Here is an 18,914-nt window from a genome sequence, read left to right as displayed (position 1 = left end):
TGGCTGCTAACTAAACATCGAGCCATTGATTACTACCCATTGAACCCGACAATCTAGCCAGTTTTCTATCCACCTTATAGTCCATTCATCCAAGCCATACTTTTTAACTTGCTGGCAAGAATACTGTGGGAGACCGTATCAAAAGCTTTGCTAAAGTCAAGATATATCACATTCACTGCTTTCCTCTCATCCACAGAGCCAGTGACCTTGGAAAAGTTATTTAAGCTCTTGCAACCTTAGTTTCTACATCTGTAGAACGGGATATCATTGCTTACCCCCAACTACAGGGTCATTGTGAGGTTTGCCACATTAATGCCTGTGATGTGCTTTGAGATCTTCAAATGAAAGGCAATTAACTGTGTAGTAATTAGTGTTTCATTTTTACATGGAATGTATAACACAAGCCTGACCCCGTATGGTGCTGAGAGCCCTCCACTCCCAGTAAAGTCAATGGGGGGTTGAGGATGGTCATTGCCTCAGAGGATTAGGCCCTAAAAGCACAGTGCTTCTCTAAAGTGGCCTACAAGTGTTTAGTGCTTTTATATATTCATACCAGAGGGGCTATACAATGTACTTAATACATCAGAGAGCAAATGAAGGAAAAAGACATATATGAATGAACAAGTTTGCAAAAACTCCAGCTCCACTTCTGATCTGGTATTCATGGCTCCTATCATATTCTCTCAGCATTCAGTGCAGAAGAAAATCAGGTACTGATATCGCAAAGAATGCAGCAATACATGCTGAGTTATACAAATCCAAAATAAGGTGCTAATGTGGAAATCGGCAAGTGATTTTAATCAGATAAAAAAATGGATTCTTTGGGTATGAACACATTGTAGCTGGGACCCAGCCTCCCAGCCCAGCTTGACAGACATGCACTAGCTATACTCGAACTAGCACACTAAAAATAGCAGTGTGGACAGCTGCACAGACTTGCCACCTGAACATGGAGCCAATGGGCTGGGCAGACTTGTACTCAGGCAGCTAGCCCCCCACCATAACACCCACATTAACTAGTTTGCTAACAATAGCAGAGTACAGCTAATGTGTGTCTGTCTGCCTCGACTAGGAGGCTCATCCCCAGCTGTAGCATAGATGTTCTCTTAAAGTCCCTCTTAGCTACAGGATAGTCAACGAATTCTCAGTTCTAATGAAACTATGGCTCTGAACTTAAACACAATACCTTTCAGAACCCCCATGGGCACACGCAAAGCTACCACTGAAGTCAATAAAAGAGGTTAACTTGAGTAAGATTTGCCTAAGCACTTCTGGACAGGGTCTTGTGTAATCAATACGCTACAATGATGATTGCAAAATATAGGTGATTTTACCAACACTTCTTGCATCCTTTTTACTGTAAAATTCATTCCAAGATGCCAGGTTTTCAGCACTTTCCAGTAAAGAAAGAAGAAACATGAAAAGCATACATCTACATGCTCACTATCGACCTGGAATTCTGATTTTTGACACATCCCCACCCTTCTGGATCCTGGTTAACTTGATTTTTGGACCCACCAATTGGAAAAGGTCCATGATCAAACACAAAGCATTTTCATAACAGCCACTGACCAATCCATTTATTCACTGTGATCAGGCATAGATCTAAACACGTCTGAACTTAAAGGAGTTTGGCTGTGGATCCAAACTTTGCGGCTCAAGTTCATGTCTACTTTCCAGGAAAGTAAAACCACAATGACTGGAAGAAAGGGAAAAAAAACAAAAAAAACCAACCCTTGTTCCTACAATATTAAATGCATTAACACAGGCTTTTCTTTTGTAGTTTCCAGTTTCTTATCCATAATTGGCCAACGCAGAAAAGGAAACTAACAATGATCAAAGAGGTCCAGAAAATGCAGACCTATGCTAGGATGCAAAAGGGTCTGATTTCATAAGACAATGAGATCATACCAGACAACAAGAGAATGAAGTGGAACCTCAGCATCCCCCTGATTATCTTACCTGAGGGAGCTAATGAGAAGGCTGCGCCTTAGGCTGCTGACTCCGAGTCACCTCTGCAAGCTTTCATCAGGAATGAAGATTCAAAAATTAGCAAAAGACTGCCTTTGAAGATAAGCTCTCACAGACAGTCCCAGCAGCTTGAGACTCTTTCCTTAAGAAACAGTATTCTCGATCAACAGACAAGATAGAGTTTCACGGCTCACAAGATCTATAGCCAGACAAAGTTGCCTTGCTGGCTAAGATGATAGGAAGCTTTTTGTTAACTCTAAAATACAGCTTGGGAAATGTTCACTCCCTTGGCAGTGTGGCAGCCAGAGAATTATGGCCAGATATGGACATTTCCTGTTCAATTCTCCTATTTAAATACTCTGTTGCTATTTATCTGAAGGCAAGAAAGCCACAGTGACAGAGCTGATGTGGGTTTCCTCAGGAGAAGATTGACAGGGACTGATTTCAGACAGTATGAGCTATGGTGACTAGTGCTCTCTAGCCCATTCACAATCTGTGATTGGAAATAACCTTTATTTTCCTTTTGTTTGCTCCAGTTCAGTAAATGAAGATCCAGGCAGTTTTGATACAATATATAAAATGAGCTTAATGTATATATTTCAGAAGAAAATGAATCAGATTAACTATAGTCAAAATACAGGAGTGAATTCGAGTCTAGAGGGAGTTTAAATTGGCGGAAGGTACTACTTTGGGTCAGGTTTTCTGAAATTAAAGGATTCTAGTGCCTTTATCCTTTCATTGAACAGGATAGCACAGAATTCCATGTGGTCAGGGAGGCGGCAGGAAAAGACTTTCTTTTTTTGTTTGTTTGAGTCTATCCTAGCACAACCCCTAAGTATTTTGGTGTCCGGTCAAGGTCAGGAGGAAACATTCTCAGACTAAAACCTGTTGGAAAGGATAATACAATGTAGTCCCGAGAGTTATTTGTGCACTGGGAAAACATGGAGCTTATCATAATTTCATGCTATTGGAATAAATTTAATATATATATTTACATTAATAACATTTAAAATTAAATTAAAGAGGCATCATTCACATCTCCTGCTTCTGGCTCCTTCAGATTTGAGCAGTGATCATCTGAGGGCTACATCCTGCTCTCTGTTAACATGTCACTGCTCTTGAGGTAATTGCAGCTCCGATCCCTTCATGATCTCCCGGATGGCACCCTATTCAGGCCTCAGGCCTCTAGCCATCACCTTTCTTGGGGTCCGACCCTGCATTCCTCTTCCTCCAGATCAGGAATTTAAAGCTGCTATTTCCTCCTGCAACACTGTGATCACCTTAGCAAGTCTGATTTCAGTTTAGTATCTGCCATCATGTTCGCTCCCAGGGACAACAACAAGGTTAGTCAGTGACCAGCCAGCCTTCATAAAGCAAAAATATTTATTCAGAACATCAGCCTTACTGGAAAAAACATCTTGAAAACAATGAACAGCTTACATGCATCCTGTTTTACCAGACATCACCCACTTTCCACATGGCCTTCAGCAGGATCTCAGCCCTCCTGGCCAGGCTGTCATTTCAGTTCTTGGATCAGGTGAGAAAGACCCCTTACCAGGTTTATCACTTTATACAATTCTCAGTTCTTTGTTTGCTGGGCTTCTTGAACCTAGGCAAACCCAAGATATGGGATTTCCCCTGGGGGTGGTACTTCTGGGAACAGTTTCCATGTCTAAGGATTTGCATTAATTACCGTCATCCAGTGATTCATGGATAGGTTTCAGTGGTAGCTGTGTTCGTCTGTATCAGCAAAAAAAAAAGGAGTCCTTATGATTTCCTCCCAAACACTGCACGGCATGTCTTATATCAAGAAAGAAAATAAACCCTTCACACCCAGCAGGTAACCATGCAAGAAGAGAGGAGAAACTGAATCTCAAAAAAGTTTCCCAGTTCTGCACAAAGTTGGGCATCTCTCTGGAAGTCAATGGCAGTTGCACATACAGATTCTGGTCTCTCAGACTATAAAACCTGCATAATCATCAGAGCATTTCCTCTCCCATCCAACCACACTGGATAACACCAAAATGGACAAAGACAACCAGCAGCAACGGCAATTTAAGAGACAGAATGGTGACTGGAATGAGACTATGTGTTGACATAAAAACTCTATGGGCCAAGTTTCCATTGATTTCAGGGGGACCAATATTTCCACCTGTATGGCCTGGATAGGTTCTGTATGGATGATCAGTACAAGAAAAGGAGAACCCACTTTCCAGATTGAGGGAGACTGGTGGATTCAGATTTCACAATGATCTTTTGGGGCCTAATCCAAAGCCCACTGTAGTCAGTGGGAGTCTGTTGACATCATTGTATCAGGCCCATCAAGAACGAACTCTAATTTTATATAAATAAAGGAGTGAGTCATTGAAGAGAGATATGAAAGATGTTGGCCTCAAACCTACACTCTGGAGGACTGGATTTGTGAGCCTCAGCAACTTTGTTAAACCAGGCTGTTGTGCCCTCCCACCCTGCCAGCTCCTATTTTTATTAAATGCATAAGACACAGTAGCTAGATTGAAGAGGGGTAAAGGAACAAAGAACAGAGTGAATAAATCAGTCTCCCCACTACTAGACATTTTCAGACAGCCCTGGCAGGGATGTGTGTGGTTTTACAGATGCCATAGCCTCTCTCAGATTACGCAGCTGAAGTCAACCACAACTATATCCATGTGAAAATTTCATGAAAGGATCAAGTGAAAAAGGATATCTCTTTAGACCTTCAAATGAACTACTTTCTTGATGTCCGCTTTCCAAACAATCCACAGACAAGAATGATGGAGAGCCATTAAGGGAACTGCTGTAACCAAAGATGCACAGAGCACTCTGCAAAAAATCCTGCACTTTCAAGCACCAGCAAGTTAGGATTTCCTGACTGAATGCTAAAAGTTGTGTGCCCCAGCTTCCAGCAGCTTGAAATCCTAACTCTCAGCTCTGAGCGGCCACACTGTATGCCTTTTTAAAGCTGTGAAATATGGTTTGCCCATTTCAATCTCTTTTGAGTAACATAAAACAGGGGTAACTATAGTATGTGCTAGCCTGATTATAGCTGTAAGTAGGCAAATGATTAGAAGACTGATCAAGGCAGTTTTACCTCCCTTTTCATATACCAAATTAAAAGAATTCTGGTTTGTATTACCTCAGAAAGATGGGTGGCATTTCCAAAAGAGAGTCTTAAACCGGCTCCAAGATTTCTTCTTAACTATTTTTATGAAAGATTAAGTACTAAAACCTATAATGCACTAGACCAGTGTTTCCCAAACTTGGGACACTGCATGTGTAGGGAAAGCCCCTGGCGGGCCAGGCTGGTTTGTTTACCTACCCTGTCCACAGGTTCCGCTGATTGCGGCTCCCACTGGCCCTGGTTTGCTGCTCCAGGCCAATAGGAGCTGCTGGAAGCGTGGCCAGTACATCCCTCAACCTACACCGCTTCCAGCAGCTCCCATTGGCCTGGAGCCACGATCAGCGGAACCTGCGGACGGGGCAGGTAAACAAACTGGCCCGGCCCGCCAGGGGCTTTCTGTACAGCGCTTGAGACTAGTAAAGTTTAGTTTTAAGTGAAAGCACTCATGTTGTCCTGTTTGTGCCAGCCATCTATCGGTCGGACGGCCGCGTCTCCCCTGATTTATTTCCTGACACCTCCTCGCACAGAGTAAAGTTACCAAGAGCTTTGGGTTGAAAGAACCCCGGATAACAGGGGGTAATAGGATGGAATAGGACTTTGTGTCCAGCTCCTGCTCATTGACTTGGGGACTAAAGATTTTTGTTCCTAAGAAGAAAAATAAATTTAAAAAAATAAAATGGTACCATTAGAAAAATATCTTTACATCAATGAACAACTAAGATGTCAGGGTATAAGGAAAAAATAGAAAATATCCCTGTATCTTCCTGATGTGCAGGGACATTACAGCTGCTGCTATGTCCTTGCGGGAATGCACTAGTGTTTGCCAATTTTGCTGGCTGGTGCAGAGATAAGGGCAAGGCCATTAACTCTGCTACATCCATGGTGGAGGGACTAGAACTTTCCAGGAGCGTGACTGTAGCTGACATCACCGCACGTGCTTTCTGTGCCCTGTTCCTCAAAGCACTTGTGCAGGGGCAGGCCATGCACCTGGCCACCTAGAAGACAAATGTACAAGGCCAGGTCTGGCCTAAAATGAACTTCTCCAGACCCTGAGGCCAACAGAAATCGCTCCAGGAACTTCTCCAAATTCTAGTGGAAACAGTGTTGTTGCTTTTTCAAACAAATCAATGTTCCTTTGAGGTATCTGCAGACTGGACTAAAGCACAGGGACCTGGCAGGGAAAAAGACTCCAAACTAAAGTGAAAAATTCATTTATATTCAATAGCTAAATATAAACAAAGTATATCAGAATCAGTAGGGAAAAACAAACTCAATTTTTACCCTTCTTTCCTCTAGACACTTCCTACTGGCTGTATTAACCCTTTAAGTGCACTTATCTTTCTGGAGAGAAATTAGTGATACCGAAATTAGCCCCCAGTGGCCAGATCTTAACAAGAACTCAGGAGCTCCCATTGAGAACAATGGAGAATCCCCTGTCCACATCCCCAACTGAAAACAATGGGAGTCCTGAATGCAGAGCAGTTTGGAAATCTCACACCTTTATTTGGCATTTAAATGAGAGCTGAGCCCTTTACACAGCTGGGGTCAGATCTTTATGCCAACAGAGTCTCACTGATTTTAATGGGATACTATGCTGGCCTAAAGGTCTGCACTGGCACATCTACTTGCAGGATTGCAACCAAAACACCAACATCCATATATTTAAGCACCTAAATAATGGCTTAATTCTCACAGATTCTAAGCAATTGCTTCTCTGACTGAAGCTAGCTGGAGCTGCAGATGATCAGCAACTCTGAAAATAAGACTACTTAAATATGATTTAGGCGCCTAATTTCAGGCACTCACGTTTGAAAATTTTAGCTTTAGTAACTTACAGAAATCACGCCACAATTTAAAATCTTCCAGGACCAAACTAGATCTCTAAATCAAATAGCAGCATGCAGAGTCTCCTGGATTATTTAATGAGTCTAAATTTAATTACATTGAAGGTGATTTACAGAGAAATGCTTAAAAAGCCAATGAGATAGAAAAAGTGGATGAGGGAATATCTTTTATGGGCCCAACTTCTGTGGGTGGAAGGGACCAGATTTCGAGCCACACAGTTTTCCCTCAATAAACAGGCCAATAAACTGATGCTGAAATAAATAGCACCCTAAAAAGTGTTAATAAGAGCAAGTCACCAGGAGATGGCATGCTCACCAATGAATCTAGTCTTCACTTTAAGGAATAATTGAGATCCATGCTGTGTGAGACTCCAGATTGCTCACCTTCCTCAAGGCAACTCCTCCAGATAGTGAATAATGCACCAATCATTCTAATTTAAAAAAACAGGCATGGATCCTACATTATGTGGGAGTTTAAGATCTTGTTACTGATTAACTTGCGCCAGCCAACATCATGAGGGAGAAGCTGCAGAGATTATTAACCCCCTCTAGGGGAATTTTAAAAGGGGCAGCTTCTAACTAGAAAACACAAGAAAAACATTAAATATTAGCATCTGGGGGAGTGACTTGCAGGGTCCTACAATGGCTTCTGCAGCAGACACAGCAAAATCCCTGGGATTATTTAGTGCATGACATTACAGAAAGGTTTGGGCAGAGGACAGAATTACATAAAAACAGAGACAGGGATCTTCCAGCTTTAGATGGTGTAACTGGTACAATATATTATACTGCTATGTAAAAGGTTTGGGGTGACTTGCTCCACACTAGGTAGAAGTTGGGAGTTCACCACCTCTGGCCAACAGACCATGTGAGAAATAACCATTTTTAGCAATTGGGCTCATGACACAGGATGATTGGCCTGATCCTGGGAGCTCTGTGCACGCATTAGGCACTCCCTGCACTAGAAAACTTATGTGAAAAGCAAAAGCAGCCAGCTCTTGTTTTATGCTGCACTTGTGACTGTGCATAACTAAGTCCACTTTTTGTCCAAGTGGAAAGGAGGCTCTGGCAGTCTGTCCAATAGATAATTTACAACACAGCTGGCACTGTGTTATTCCCTCTGTCGCACTATTTCTTGATGCTTTAGTAGTTTGCTGATCCTTAAAGAGTTGGCCTAATGTCAAATGCTGTAAAACCAAAGAAATTCACACTGGATGGCCAACACAATAGCAGGCAATAAACTGCTCCAAGCAGGAACCATGGCTACCTCTCTCTTCATACAGCATCTAACACCATGGGGTCATGGTTGGGGCCTTTGGGTGCTACTGTAATGTGAATATTACATCATTATGATTAAAAAGAGGAAGACACTACCATAACGAAGATAATGGCAAAGAGAAGGCATTACCATTCCTGGGGCATATGCAGAGATCTGCACGATTCCTGTTACAGCTAATGATCTGAATGCTCAAAGCACAGCAGCACATTGATTTAAGAATGTGCTTTCTAACCCTTAAAATAGGTTAATTCTCTATAATGGTTCTTTGCCAGTTCCTAGTAAGAAACTGAACGCTTGACTCTTTGTTGCCCTGAGTCATTTTCACTTGTGAGGATTGAGTCTAAAATGTTTCTCTTCTGATTTGGGTAGTATTTTACACCCACTTTGAGTGACTAGACAAGATGCAAAGCAGTGGAGAATCAAGCCTTGATGCTTCACATAGGTTTCTGTTCAGACACTGTTAGCAGATAGCCTAATCTGGATTAAAATGGACTCGGTTTAGGGTTTGTTTGTTTTTTATATTCACTTTTTAGTGAAGTTTTGCCAGTTTTCTGACTACTGTAATTACCAGTTCCCCTCGTAACACACTCCCTCCTAGGAATTATCAACACACGTCTTTCTGCTAAGAATTCACAGATGAATCCTGCAGTTCTGACTTGTGCTGGAGTCCCATTGTTTCCAATAGGTGTTTTGCACAGTTGAGGATTGGACCCATACATTGAAGCTCATTAGAAGACTTAAATGGTATTAGTCTTTGGTAGGGTGCAGTCCTCAGCAGGGAAAAAGCCCAAATACAGCATGGTTCTGAGAAAGTTCACCTTGGAAGAACTGAATTAGCACTATCTTCCTTGCCCCTCCACCCAACACTGTTTTAAAATGTATTTAATAAACAAGTTCACTGTCTAGAGGGGAAAAGTTACTTACTGCTGGTTGATCACATTCCAATGCAGTGAGATCTGTGAAAACAAAATTAAGTGTCAATGCTATTTTGCCCAATATTGTGTTTGAAATTAAAAGCTTCTACAAACTATGAATTACAGCTGCATGAGTCAATATCAATCTTCACTATTAAAATTGATCACTTCCATTATACACTCTTGAGATACCACTATTTTTGCTTGCTTTCAATTTTCCATGCAATATTCAGTTTGGAAAGCAAAATCTGCCCTCAGTGTCAAATGCTCCCTTCTGAAGCCTTCTACAGTCTGAAGCTTCCCAACTGCAGTCATGTCTCACAGCTGCAGATGAACTGTTGGAATGCACTGAGTTTGAAACACTTTGTTTTTGGTGTGACTCCATTTTCAATGTCTGTTGTTACCTCTTGCTTTCACTTCCCTAATCCTGGTCCAAGTTGATTATGCACCTTGTAAATAGTGTTTTCTGCCAATACAGCTATGTGCTTTGTCTCAGAAAGGTTACCAAGCTCCTGCAATTTCGTCAAGAGAAGACGGTCACAGCAGGTGCAAAATATCTTCACTAATTAATTGTGAACACTTTTAATTGAGTTTAAAAATTTCTCATCCGTTACCAGCTATGGAAGGGTATAAATAAAGTCAGTGAATGAATATAGTATAATAATAATTAATCAGGGCAGAATGTCCTGTAGTGAGAGCATGGGACTGAGATTTAGGACTCATGGATTCTATTTCCAGTCTACCACCAACTTGCTCTGACATTTTAAGTTTAAGTAACTTGAGCTCTGGCACTACTCATTTCCTAATACTAAAATCTTTACTATTAAACAAGTGAGATCAGTAAAACAGATTCCCAGGGGATGGTGTTTGGGAATGCACATTTTACAGTTTTTGTGGCAATACATAAAATATCCACCTACGTTTCTCCTCACAACATACATGAGGCTCTCTCTCTCTCTCTCTCTCTCTCTCTCTGCTTTCAATCGTAAGTTCTGAGAAAGGACACTACCTTAGACTGGCAGTTAACCCAAAGCAGTTCCACAGAACTGCTACTGGGGAGATCATTCTCCTAGCACCCTTTATGTATGTTTTAAGAATAAGAAGAGAGGCAGACAGATTCCTCAGTGGCACATCTCTCCCTTGACCACAGCATGGCACCCAGTGGGAACTCCACTGCAAAATATTCCATCAAAGTACTTACGTGTCCCCTGCAGTGAGCTGAGTACCTCACAAACATTAATCTCCCAGCACCCCTTGGAGCTAGGGAAGTTTAGAGATAGCGAACTGAAAGAAATTAAGTGACTTGTGTAAGGTCACACAGGAAATCTGTGGCAGAGACAGGAATGGATTCCCAGACTTAGTTGAATGCCTTCAGCACAAGATCATCCTTCATCCACAAGCTGTGTTAACTTTCAGCAGACACTCTCCTCCCATTGAAATGTTCCCTCATGGATGGAACCATAGGCTGCTGTAAATGAAAGAAACCCTGAAAGCACAACTCCATTGGAGTCATGTTTCCAGGGCACTGTAGACAGCAACGACCCCACAGTTGGCAGGGAAGAACAATGCTCGGACATGATAGTGGTGGCCTCCTTTGAATTGAGGGTTAGGGATGTATTTGTAGAGCCTGGTGCATGCCCAGTCCCCCAACAAAGAAACTCCTTCTGTAGCTTTTCTACCTTCTTACAAGTTCTAACACATTACGGGCATGGTTACACTTGCTAGTTGCAGCGCTGGTGAGGGGGTTACAGCACTGCAACTTAGCAGGTGTCTACACTTAAAAGCTCAGGCCAGCGCGTTTGCAACTCCCTGTTTGCAGCGCTGGCTATACACCTGTGTCATAGACTTCGGTTGCTAGGGATCCAATCGCGTGTGTTGCATGCGCCTGGTGATCATACACCGCGCTCTCAGGTGTGCATCTCACCGCGTTTTTAAGTTGGGCCTCCCAGGGTAAAGACTTATCCCACATATCTATTTCCAGCCGTCTCTGGTCACGCATTAGCAACAGTCCACTGCCCTGGGACTACTTAGGTGATCCATCCTGTGATAAATTAGCCCGGGATATTTAAATCCATTTCACTTTTGCTCAGTCGGAGTGCGTGGAGTGCAAGTCAATCACATCAATTCAGCACAAATGCCTCCATGCCCCAAACGTTCACACCAGTGGAGCACTGCTCCAGAGAGCTGCCGGATTCTCATCCAGTGTAGGGAGAGAGATAAACAAGTCTCAGCCAGCATGCGCTCCAGCCTTAGAAATCTATGATATCTACTGGCCACGATATAACGATCCATGACAAACAGGGGCTATGACCGAAATGCCTTTCAGTGTAGGGTTAAAGTGAAAGAACTGAGAAATGTACCTAAAACAGAAGCCCTGTGATGAAACCAGTCGCTCTTGCGCTGCACCCCCACTACCTGCCGTTTTGTACGAGTGAGCGTGCGAATACTGGGATGTAAACCTCCACTGCCAATCCGTTAGAATCCATATCGGACAGTTACAGACTGAGTACCAGGGTGACAGGGAGTGGACCGAGCTAGTGTGGCAACGGTGGAGAGATACAAGCAGGCTGATGATGCTTGCAGACTGCAAGTCAAGGATCTGTTTTACTCACGGACGAAGCAAGCCAGTCGCTAGGCGCTACTTATGAGAGGAAACCGAGAACACGGATTCCGTTCATAGGTAAGAAGCTGTTTATTAACAAGCTGATAAACTGTTGTAGTGTGTTTTTCCTGTTGTCAGATAACGCCCTGGCCTTAACCCCCCGGCCAGTAGAAGTACTGAAAAAGCCAATGCAAGGCTTCCCAGCCATAGACCCCCACCCCGACCGCGTGATGACAAGATGCGGCTTTTTTTCCCAGCACCTGCTGCTTGTATAGCCCACTGTCAGCACGGTACTGACATATTAAGACCATGCAGGCACCACGCCGCGAACCCCCACCCCCGTAGACGGCGGTGTGCAAGATGCTTTTTTATCCCCAGCCACCTGTCTTGCCCTTAACCCCCCTGGGCCAGCAGGTACTGAAAAAGCCTTGCAGGCCCCAGCTGACGACCCCACCCCCGAGCCCTCGGTGTGCAAGATGGCTCTTTTTATCTCCAGCACCTGAATCTTTGCTTCCCCAAACCCCGTGAATTTCCACGAAACTTCCTTTCCCCCGAGAGTGCTGCTGTGTTATTCCCTAAGCAAACCACTCAGCCAACCCTTTCCCCTGTGATCAAGGCGAGTGATGTTTAAACTCACATTTAGTATCTATTCTATCATTAGAGGCTCCAGCAAGTGGTATGTCACACTGTGTTGTTGAATGATTGCTAAAAATACTCTTACACAAACAGATGGTATCCTCTGTATTAACATTTTATCTCTGCTTTTTTGTAAGTGACCTGAGTCCCCTAGGTGCAGACAATCATCTGAGGAGCTAAGAAAACTACGAGAAGAAACCTAGGAAATCGAAGGAACAGCTTGTGTGAAAGCAAGTCATTAACAGTATTTCCAAGAACAGAAAAAGATACATGATTGGAAGGAAAACGTGCTTTAAAAAGGATCAGGAAGCGAAGACGGCCAGAGCATTTCGGATGCTAAGCCTCATGGACGCAAACACAGAGCTCATAGCAGACAATGGTAGACATGCAGTGGCAGACCACTACCGTGGATGCCTCAGCCCTCCCAAAACTCAGCACATTGTGCCCAATGTTTCCTCAAACACACCCATTCTCAGCATGTGGTGCTTACACCTCCAAGCTGACCCCAAACACCAGTACGTTCACCTCACAGCCTGATAATACGATCCGTTACCCAAGCTCAACACTCCCATCACCATGCAGCATTTTAATCCCCAAGTTCAGCAGCAGGAGCTGCACCAAGTGCAGCAGCAGGCAGTGCAGAGCCCTCAGAGAAAGAACATATTTCAATACCTGTGAGTGTAATTGACTCCTCACCGTAACCCAAACTTCTGTTTATAATGTACTGTATTTTAATAAGAATTTCTTGTCTTTTTATTACTGTGTTATTATAATCAGAAATCTGTATACATCATACTATAAGTAAAAAAATAGGAACTGCAAATCAATGAAACTCCTGCAGGTAAACTGCAGATGAGCAATGCCTCTTCAACTGCAGTGGAAAGGCACACCAACATTACCTGTTGGTCTTCTCCGTCAGCTCTCTAAAGTGTGCTCCTTAGGGCATTACCCTTCCTCAGTGAAGAGCACGTGCTGCGCTTGCTCTAGTCGCCCGCTCTCTGCTGTTCAAATTTTCAGCTCCAGGCGTTGAAACTCGGAGGTACATTCGTCAATGAAGGTTTACACGCCTTCCCTTCACAAATATTATGGAGAATACAAGCACGGCGTGTTATAATCGCTGGAATGGTGCTTTCCCCACATTGCTTCCTAGTTACCTAGTACTTCTCCCATCTCCCCTTTAAAGTGGCCAAAAAGCACACTCACAGATCACTCTCTGCATCCACTCACCCTGTAGTTGAATCCCGGTGCCTTGCATGCTCAATGGTTCAACTCCTGTGTACGAGTTTATTGATGCACAGCCATATACGTAAGCGGGGTCTCACATACGAGTCACGAGATGGGGCATATTCGAACCGTCGATCGTCACTGTGAATCTTCCGGTCTGGAAAAAACGTCCCTGCTGCAGCTTCCTGAAACAGGCCACATGTTCCGAAAATGCGTGCATCATCACCTTTCCTGGCCATCCTGTGAAATGTCAGTGAAAGCCCACGTGATCCACAAGCGCCTGGAACCATAGAGAAAATACCCCTTTCCACATTAATGTAACTCGGATGCCAGGTGGGGTGGTGCCAGATAGGAATATGCGTTCCATCTATTGCCCCTCCACAGTTAGGGAAACCCATTTGTTCAAAGCCATCCACAATGTCCTGCACATTCCCAGACTCCCGGTTCTTCTGAACAGGATGCGATTAATGGCCTTGCAAAATTGCATCAGCGTATTCAACGGTCGACTTTTCCCACTCCAAACTGGTTTGCGACCGATCGGTAGCTGTCTGGAGTAGCCAGCTTCCAGACTGCAATAGCCACCGCTTATTTCACTGACAGGGCAGCTCTCAAGTCTCGTTGTCCTTGCGCTGCAGGGTTGGGGCGAGCTCAGCACACAGTCCCATGAAAGTGGCTTTTCTCATCCTAAAGTTCTGCAGCCACGCTCGTCATCCCAGACTTGCAGGACGATGTGGATCCCACCACTCAGTGCTTGTTTCCCGAGCCCAAGGCGGCGTTCCACGCTGCAGAGCACTCCGTTACTACCACAACGCAATTTACTGTCAGGTGCATCAGCCGCATCTATTTCATCATCTGAGCTCTCACTGTCACTTTGGAGTGCATAAGGAATAGCTCCACTGCAGACGTGATGTGCTGGCAACATTCATCAGCAATGTCCTCAGCAGCTCGGGCTCCCATTTCTTACTGAAATCATGCGGCCAGACTCACAATGGCACTCAACGGCTGAAAAGGGAAGCGATGCACCACGGGTGGTTGAACAAGGAAGTGGAATGACCGGACCCTTCCGTCCCTTCCCACAAACCCACGCGACAAAATGGACGAGAGTGCCTGTGGGATAGCTGCCCACAATGCACGATCACAACAGCGCTGCAACCAGTGCAAGTGTGGACACACTGCAGCGCTGTCACTGTCAGTGTGGACACACTGCGTTGCTGGCCGTACACAGCTGTACGAGCACAGCTGTAACTACCAGCGCTGCAAAACTGCCAGTGTAGCCTCAGCCTACGAGAGGCCTAGCCCTAATCTAGTCATCAGACTGATCCTCTGAAACATCTTTCTCTTCACACAAGTGAATTTTCAGGCGGCAGGTGGGCAATTTCTTTGGAGAAGCCCATTCTAACATCTCAGACTGAAATACTTCAGCTACCTGGGCACTGCTCCCGCTGGAGTTAATGAGAGCTGTGTTCACGTATCCACACTGGCTTTGCAACAAAATACAGGACAGCACAGAAACTCTGGAAGCATGGAGCAAAGTCATGGAATGTTGTTAGGCTGGAACCAAATGCTTCAACTGATCTGATTAATAAGCCTCATATAAAACACAGAGAAGGCAGCTTGGCGCCTTTCCAATTCTTTTACAGTAATTATTACTGAAGAGCAAGATTCTGATTACTCACTGTCCTGATTGACAGGCTCAAGAGAAACAACATGAACTAATGAAAAAACAACTGATTCATGTGAGCAACTCAGTTTCACTCTGGAATTCTATCGGTAAGCACGTGTAGTGTAGCTCAGAGGCTATCACACTTGTCCTGTAAGTCAGAGCAGGTGAATCTGAGCCTGCTGCTGGTGTGCTCCAACTGCTGCTAGTTATATTAAGTATGAACATTTCACTGTTAGCTTGTCCTTACCCCCATTTAGTTGTAGCCTCTTTGTGTTTTATCATATACTAAGATTATAAGCTCTATGAGGCCGGGGATCCTCTTGTTATTACATATGTGGAAGGTGCCTAGCACAATGGGGCCTTGGTCCCCGACTGGGCCCTTTAGGCACTACTGTAATACAAATAATGAAAACCTGTCGTTATCATAACATAGGTGAAGTACATTGAGCCCCTCCAAAGGTGTCTGAGGTATTCACAATGGATGAGATTGGACATTACACTGGGTTTTAGCAAGAAGAAAAACACACATTGAACTTGCATGGACAGGAGGAAACAAAGGAAGATGATATGCTCCCAACAGGAAGATGCACCTTTTCTTTATGGGAAGAAAACAAGTCAATGTCCACAGCACCAGCAACATTTTTTCCACTAAAGAGAGCTGTCCATGTGGTCATCCTGTTAACCCTCCCTTGTCTTAGGGCACAGGGTCTATGTGAGGGGAAAGTGAGCTGAATACAAGCATTTTAATAAAAGCCCATTGTGAAATATTTCCATACACTGAGAAATAACCCCACAGAAGTATACCTCCTTTATAGGCAAATGCCTTCCTCAGAGGAAGAGCGCATTATTGCAGAGTTAACATGTAGCTCTGAAGTAATTACTTGCTTCCTCTGCAATTAGTTAAACAAATGTGTCCTTGGCTCCCTCAGCACATTTTACGGGCACCACACTTAGGACGGTTAGGGTCCTACACTGTATGCAGCTCAAACTCACAGCTGAGTCCATATTGATCTGAGCAACACTAAGTCCATGCACACATATGAGTGTAGGAGTGGGGGGGGATGATATTTTTTTAAAATTAGTTTTAGGGGCAAATCTTGTTTCCAGACACCAGCCCAAACACCTGGGCTAGAGGTCTCTGTAGCCACTACTCCAGCCTGAGGACTGAATACGCTGGCCTCATTCCTGAGGTGCTATGGTCAGCCTCAGCAACAGCCCCTTGTGAGCTGAGTTCTGCAGTCCCTGCACAAGCTCCTGAAATCCTTCCTCTCCCTCTTCCTCAACAGGGATTCTACGGCAGACAGGGCTTCCTGCACTCGTGGGTGGAGGAGAGGGCTTGAAATGCAATGTCTATTTGTAGTATATTATTCAGCCACTAGATGTCTGTGTGCTGGACAGAGTTCCAAAGCGTAGTGGTTGGTAAACAAAGCAGGAACTCAAGCTTTGTGAAAGCCTGTTTGGGTCTCTAGTTTTAGCTGCTTTCTTTAATAAACGCTTCCTGTATAAGGTCTGTAATTCTATAGATCACAACAGGGTTTAGCCCCATAAATAGCTCATTCTACAACTACAAAGCAATTAAGTATAACACTAGTTTTGCCATGATATTTTGAACGTACAGTGTCGGCTACATGCTTATGTTGCAAACAGTACTTTATAATTTGTTAATTTAACACATAGTTAATAAAGTCCTCCCCCCACATGTTGGTTTTGTTGTTTAACCATAAAGCTCACTGCTCTTTCAAGCAGATAGACTGTTTTTCTACTGGATTCATCAAAACCACACTATGCATTTGACATCAGCAAGAACAGCAACAGGCAAACTTATTGGTTTCACTGGCTTCCAATATGTATCTCATTCTCACAATCAAGAGCAATGCCAAAACAATCAATGATGAGCCCTATCACTTGTTTTTACATTTACCTTCAGATTGCAGGGCAGGGCTGAGAGGAGAGAAGCACTAGAGTAAGGGAAGTTTAACACAAGTCAAAAGGGCACATTTCTCAAATACCCTAGAAAGGAAATGAATAAGCATAAGTTACCATGGTAACCTCTTATGTTCTTAGCCAGTTAGTTGATCCCACATGAACAAAGTTTTCCCCAACACCAAAAATGTCCGTGCATTTTGAAGTATTAAAGAAGGGGGTGAAACAGAGAAAGGAGGTGTTTTTAAATCAAGACAATTATTTCTTTTTGATTAAAAAGTAAGACCTGAAGAAACTGGGAAAGATCCTGTGTGTGCTCAGATTTCTAACAACAGTGGGATCACATCCAGGTAGTTCCAGCAGGGTTGAGTTACACATACACACACACTTTTAAAATACAGTGGCGAAGAGGAAACACGATCCCACAGCAAATCTACCTAGCGATTTGAATGCCCCCTTCCTGGAAGAAATACAATAGCATGCCTGTTGCATTGGGTCTGACATTTTAAACTCTTTGCTTTCCAAGTCCCCACTGCACAAGATTCATGGGCTGGGCTAGAACTTGGTCTGTGAATATTTTCTGACCAATTCAGAACCAGCTTCAGCCACCAGATACTTGTCAGTTTTAGTAATAGAAGTGTTCTCGTGATTCTACCCCATCCCACCCCCAATAGTCATTGTTTACAGAGTGCCAGAACTGAACATGGCACTTTACAGAACAAGGCAAGATTCCAGCCCTGAAAAATTTACTGTCTGACTCAAAGCCTCCATTCCCCCTACCCACTCCCAGGTCTGTCAGTCTAGTAGCAAAGGGATAAAAGAGACTGGGGAAGCTTTAGGAAGTCAGCTCCACTACTGCAGGGACTCCACTCCACAGCCAGTCTTGCATCCATTCCCCTTTCCCTAGTTCTACCAAGCACTCACTAGACCCACCCCTCTGCAAAGAAAAAAAAATCAAGTACAGAGACGTTAAACTCACACTGGCATGAAATCATTGTTCTACAATGCTGCGTACACAACACTCATCTCTGCTCACTTCCAAACCTCTGCCTGCCAGAAGTTGGAACTGGAGCACACTAGATTATTGATCACTAGATAATTGCCCTGTTCTGTACAGTCCCTTTGAAGCACTTAGCACCAGCCACTGTCAGAAGGCAGGATACTGGGCTAGATGGACCATTGTTCTGACCCAGCGTGGCCATTCTTAAGCTATGTAAAGCTGCGCCAGCAGCAGGAGTGAGTGTCAGAGAGAAAGGACTGTCTGAGCTCTGCCACCTAGATACCAAACAACAAACCAATTAGTAACCAGTTTACACCTCACAGCTTCCCCAGACACAAGAGCAGCAGCCCCCACCTACCCTGCAGTATCCTCCCCTGAATCCAGGCATTCATGCTGCAGCAGGAGGATGTTCTTTCACAGCAGTATGACTTCTAGAGAGCAGCTCTCAGTGCAGTGCTGTGAGCCAGCAAGACCCTCGCCACCCCGGCCCAGACTTGCCACACTCCAGCCTGCTGCACCACACGCCTCCCTCCTTTCCACTCAACTCGCTCCTCCCCTGCCCTAGCTAGCAGCTGCTAGCTAGAAGTTTGGTCCAGAGGTCATCCCAGAGGAGTATAAATCCTAGTCTGGGAAGCAGTTGCAGATACCTGCAGGGAGAGAACAGGAAAGGTGGGAGGGTGTGTGTGTGACTTACCCATGGGGAAGAGGCAAGGGAGCTACTTAAGAAATAAAACATT

General features: G+C 44.1%; 1 protein-coding gene across 1 annotated transcript in view; it reads right to left on the bottom strand.

The window, feature by feature from the left end:
* The window catches only part of FAM124B (family with sequence similarity 124 member B), a 37,006-nt gene extending 18,350 nt beyond the window's left edge, over positions 1 to 18,656 (bottom strand). The window contains exons 1-2 of the mRNA XM_032777913.2: positions 18,536 to 18,656; positions 9,140 to 9,171 (exon numbers count right to left, since the gene is read on the bottom strand). The gene's annotated coding sequence lies outside the window, so the exon portion shown is untranslated. The remainder of the gene's footprint in view (positions 1 to 9,139; positions 9,172 to 18,535) is intronic.
* Between the last annotated feature and the right edge of the window lie 258 nt (positions 18,657 to 18,914).

The sequence above is a fragment of the Chelonoidis abingdonii genome, chromosome 8 (genome assembly GCF_003597395.2).
Source record: "Chelonoidis abingdonii isolate Lonesome George chromosome 8, CheloAbing_2.0, whole genome shotgun sequence".
Classification (NCBI taxonomy): Eukaryota; Metazoa; Chordata; order Testudines; family Testudinidae; genus Chelonoidis; species Chelonoidis abingdonii.
Note: the sequence above shows the minus strand (reverse complement) of the source record. Positions and strands in the feature narration are given on the sequence as shown.